This window comes from Dysidea avara, chromosome 2, assembly GCF_963678975.1.
Source record: "Dysidea avara chromosome 2, odDysAvar1.4, whole genome shotgun sequence".
In the NCBI taxonomy this organism is placed as follows: domain Eukaryota; kingdom Metazoa; phylum Porifera; class Demospongiae; order Dictyoceratida; family Dysideidae; genus Dysidea; species Dysidea avara.
This window is the reverse complement of record NC_089273.1, coordinates 41,164,745-41,170,756: the sequence shown is the minus strand read 5'-3', so window position 1 is coordinate 41,170,756 and position 6,012 is coordinate 41,164,745.

The window sequence follows — 6,012 nt, the reverse complement described above, 5'->3', positions numbered from 1 at the left end:
ATTACTGTACAAGTCATGTCTTGTACATGCTATGTAACTACATGCAGTGCTAAGACTATCGTCTAAGTTACTGCAAAATAAAGGTACTTTCAGTGTATCTGGTGAAATCATATAAATGCATGTTATTTAAATTTTATCCCACATGCAATCAATTGAGTGTCACAAAGCAAGTTTATAACTATCAGAGTTGATTAACATCTCTTTAATCACCTCATTGAGATGATTGTATAGTATGTAATTTTTGGCAAGCTTTTCTAAAGTTTGATAGCAGATCTTAAAAGGAGGGTATTACCTTCACCGGAAGTATCCACAATTAATGTGCAATTGATCAAGTGCTGAGAGAATCCTGGATACTTGTTTTGACATTAGTAACAATGGCTGTGCAGTAGGGACACCAAAATAATGATTACAGAAATGGAAAGAGAACTGTAATTCATAAATCTATGGTATCTGAATATTTTAGTTATACACATGTCTAGATGGAGTATGCAAGTCCACAACAGTGTTGATTAAAGGTTGTCTGGCTGTAAAATGAAATATACACAATATCACATGTTAACGTTATAGTTAGGCATGAGGCTATTATGCTCCAAAAATTGAGCATTATGCTTTTGAGCAGTGCTCAAAAAATCCCCTATTATGCTTTTGAGAATTGCCCATTATTCCCAAAATTATGCCACCATAATTGGCTAATAATGCCAGTTTATTGCTGTATCAGACCATTTTCATTGATGTTTAAGCTTCAAATAGTCTTGAATTCTTTAGCTGGTTGCTGTATTAGAGAATTTCATTTCAATATGATTGCTTTATTAGAGTAAATAATATTCAATGACTGTTCTATTAGAGTTTCTGACTGCTCTATTAGAGTATCTCGATCTTTTTTAACGGAATTGTGCAATCTGCAGATTTTCCTACTGTTAAAGCTTTATAAACACCTCAAAATGCTAGCATAATTCCTGATTTCCACACATACCTATTATGCCCGAAATTATGCCAACATAATCGCCGCATCCCTAGTTATAGTTATATCTGGAAACTTGCCATCCTGGCTACAGCATCTTGCTCTCCTCTTACTGCCAGCTCATAGACTTGTTCCTATTATGTAGCTAACACATGTCCTGGATTACAGCAGTTGTACAAGTAGGGATAAGGCATTATAAGTTTGTTGGTGTATAGTGTAGTGCAAATTTCTAGTAAGAGTCAGACTTTCTGGTTAATGCAAATTTGTAACTTGTGGTCTGTCAGTGAAACACTTCCTTGCCGCAGTTTATCATGATCATTGAATCCATTCAGTCTGCAGAATTTTTAATACCAGCCACAAAGAAGAAAAATGTGTATCCTTCATAGAATTATTGCAAATGACTCTGTGTAAATGTTAACCTGATTTTGTGGTGTGTATGATTTGGTTTGTAATCCTACTGTATAGCTAAGTCAGTATTCCTGATTTAACATGTAGTAGATTCCTAATACACATACAATAATCATGTTCATTCATCCTTACTATATGTGACCGGGCCTGCGAAAATAGGGCATGTGGGCACAAACTACACCCCATCACTCTACAAGTCATATTTCGGTTCTGGAAAAATATAATTCCATTCTGTGACTTGCCTCATGATGCCAATTATATTCTTACTAAGAGCTGAAAATTGCAATGCCATAACATAATGGTACGAAAAGTTATGAGTGATGAAAGTTTGAAAAAGTAGGCAAAAATCATGTACCCACATGCCCTATTTTCGCAGGCCTGGTCACATATATCACTTGGAGTATAATATTTTTCCTTTACATCTCAATCATAGAAACTAAAAGCATATTTGCATGTGACTGGATCTACGAAAGGGGTCTTATAACAAGTCTTTACAAATTCCCACATTTTATTAACTTTAAACTCATCAATAAAGCCATGCACTAGTGTCCAGTTCACTTATGGCTCCCACAGGGTCTGAGAAAAACTACCACAGAAGGTTAGACTTGCCAATACTGATTGGAAGATACAGTACTATATTTTATTAGACAGCAATCAAATAGTGGTAAAGACATGAGTTTGATTTTGTGTGTCTTATAAACTTTAGTGACGTGCTATATTCAGAGTGATACCATAATGAGATCACATGATCTAGCAACTATGTATGCACAAATCTAGTTTGGCTACCCCTTTCTGTTGCATGGGAATTTTGGCCTAGCTAGCTTGTATTCAAGGGTTATTTTAAGTTTATATCTAAGGGCTATATATATTTTTTATGTGTGACTGCATTTTTCAATACCCAGCTTCAACCCACAAAAACAATTTATTTTTGTTAATACATTGTAATATTATCCCTCAATTTCAAGAGCCTAAAGCTATATACAAATAAAATTCATACCAAACATTTACCTGTTTATTAGTTATCACTTTAAGAGGAACTGTTAAGTGCCTAAAGTACCAATTGACATAGTTACTGTATATAATATATAGCTATAGCTATAGCAATGGCAGTTAAAAACAGATGCACTATATACACTGCATAAATTAATGACATTCTCAAATCTAGCTAGTTGGTATGAAGTGGTGGTTGTTATAAGAATTCTGAGAACAAAACTAATAGCAACCGGATGTTGGAAAATCAAGAGACAACTGAACAAAATAAGGCACTTAAACTTTTGAATCATTAGTTAGTATCATGAATTACAAATCGTATAAAATATTCTGAACCTGCTTATAGTGGTAACACAGTAAATTGTGAAACATTTTTAATTGTTTAAGGTGCGACATTAAGACTGAATTTCCATTCACATTAATGTATTTTGAAGTTATTAAGTCAATACCCATATCATTATTATTGTTTTATTGTCCAACACTAAATTTGTGTGTATACATAGTATTACATAATATGTGACCGGATTTGCGAAAAGGGGTCTTCCACACACATCCAATTTATGAACTTTGACAATTCATAACTTGAGGTTGGAAAAAGTTATTGACTTGAAATTTGGTCATAGGTGAGCACCAACATAGGTTATAGGTGGAGAAAATTTCAGGTTTGCATCTTTCTTAAACACTTAGTTATGGTCTTCCAAGTTCATAGAATTGGATGTGTGTGGAAGACCCTTTTTCGCAAATCCATTCACAATAATTATAAAAAAATTCTGCACAAACTGATATACACGACCCTAATAATGCTAAAACCTTATCCTGAACTGGTTGTACAATACCGATTAATTTAATTATGCTGTTAAAACTCTATTGAATTCTTCTTTTGAGTTGCCACATAAGTGACAATGTTTAGTGAAGGATGCTTAGCCACATTTGGATGCAGGTAAAAACAGTAACATAAAGTACAAAGCATCATTGATTTGTGCCATTAAACATCATTGATTTGTTTGATGTACCAGAATTCAGTATTAAGCAGCTCTTTAATTTATAGTAACTGCATTTAGCTAGATCAGCTGAAAGAGTCGTATTCTTAGTTACGTACTGTATGCAAGCTGTATAATCCAACTGCTGTTTAGGAAACATATGCTCCCAGCTTGCTATTGGGAAAATTTATTGATGAGTGGGGAGAGCATGGACCCCCTAACTGGAAAGTAAGGAAGCCATCCTCCTTTCAGCAAATTACAGCATCCACAGCAGCATAGATAGATGACAGTGACTGTTATTAGAACCGCACAAATTTGTGCATATCTACAACTGAAGATACATATGTACATAAAACAGAGTAGGACAAGACAAAGCACAACAATAGACAACAAATAAAGTTTACTAAAATCAGATGATCAAAGTTTACTAAAATCAGATGGTCAAAGCTTGAATTAGTTTTGATTTGACATATATAAAGCATTTTAATTTCAAGTAGCCCATATGTAAGTCTTTGAATGTGTTGCTGCGACTGGACATTAGAAATAATTGGACACCAGGACATTGTAAACATTTCATGTTCTATCTACTTGGAATATATTTTCCCCCAATTTTTAAACCACTTCCTGCATTGCTAAATTAAGGTATACAGCTTTAGTGTACATTGTTTACAGTTAGCGGTAGCACACATCTTATCATACAGGTTTTCACTTTCAGTTTCTATGTGATCCTTTACTTAACATCAACAAAACATAAGTTTAATTCATCACAATAATACATCAAAAGGCAAGTGTAGAATCAATACATAGAATTCATGTACTATGTCACCGTAAACATTTCTATGTACAGGTATGGATGCACATAAACACTAGCCACACTTAATGAAAACAACAGAACAACGTAACTTTTTGTGACTGCTTAATTATATGCTCAAAATGCAGTGCTGTGCTTGCTGTACCTTGTAGCTAAGAAGCACGGTATTATGTGACACAGATTAACAAAACCAGCCTTATTCATATGGCCTTTCCAGATATCTATCCAAGTTTTGAAAATCCAAAACTTGTCATGCTTTTATTGAATGCACTCTACATCATCAGTATTAGTGCTATGCAACAGCTGCAAGCTGGCCAAAGTTCTATATTATAAGTTGCTACCTTAATGTTCATATCATAAGCTATGATTAGTCTATGTATGTGGCTATAAGACCAGTTTTATCTGACCAGGTCATATATATATATGACCGGATTTGTGAAAAGGGGTCTTTCACACACATCCAATTCTATAAACTCGGAAGACATGTTCAAGAAACATATTAACCTGAAAATTTCTCCATCCACTAAGCTATGATGGTATCCACTACTGACCAAATAGCAAATTAATAGCTATTTCCAATCTGAAGTTATGAGTTGTCAAAGGTAGTAAATTGGGTGTATGGAAGACCCCTTTTTGCAAATCTAGCATAGACATCAAGTATGCACAACTTCAAAATACCTTTCAGAAATGCCTTTTCTTTTTATCTAAAGTGTGTATAATATATAAGCATAATACACTGTATAATTACTACTTTGATGCGTGTGGTGAGTGTATTCTATACTCTATAATGGCATATTGTATAGATACCAGATTATGCTGGAAATTATGAGCATGATGTTAAGGTAGACAGAAATTTATGAAAACCTGAACAAATTCTACTGATCAACTTATTGAATATCTATGTGTTTATGCATTCATAGTAAATGTACTTTAGTTTATGGTGTTGTTTGTTGCACAGTTTACTGTAAAACTTATAGCTCTGTTATATATAAAGTGGAACCTCAGTTATCCGGACCCCACTTATCCGGATTCTTGGTTAACCAAACCACGGAAATGACTGCTCTATTAGAGTAGTGACTGCTCTATTAGAGTAGTTGAAAATACTGATATTTAAAAAAAGTTTCTTCATGCTATTTTAAAGTTATTTATACAGTTTCAGAGATACGGACTTTTCAGACTTATGGACCACCCCTAGTCCCAAGGGTTTCGGATAACTGAGGTTCCACTGTATATATATATATATATTATACATCAGCACTGAAGGTATGACAGCAACCTGTGCTGCAGCCTAGAGTTACCTAGCATGGTAAACAGGGATTAGATATGTGTTTGAAAACTACAGTATAATATGTTTTGTTGTAATTTTGAAAGCACAGCACTTAAAACAGATCATGAGTTTAGATACTAGCTACATATTATGCATGTTCCTACACCATAAGGCTTGGTGGAATGATGAATGACAAGCATGTAATTGCGTTGCTTTGATCTCATGTAGCTTCTGAGACTATAAATGCAGCAGTTTTCTCTAGTGCTGAGCTTTGTGAATAATAATGTTGTCTTTAGCTTCATTCTACTAAATCTGCTTTTAAGGACTGTTGAAGGAGTTGTTATTGACTCATGCTCCAGATGCTGCTGATAATTTGGGTGTACTTAACTCGCAGGGTAGAGCTCAATCCCTGCCTCTCCAATCAATTGCTGATACTTTCAGTAATGTCTCTAGCAATGTCATAATCAGAGTTGGGCGCGTCACGTAATAATATTACTTTTACAGTAACGAGTAATATAACGCGTTATATGGCAAAGTAGCGAGTAATATGTATCGGATATTACACCCGAAAATTGTAACGAATGTAACTCGTTAC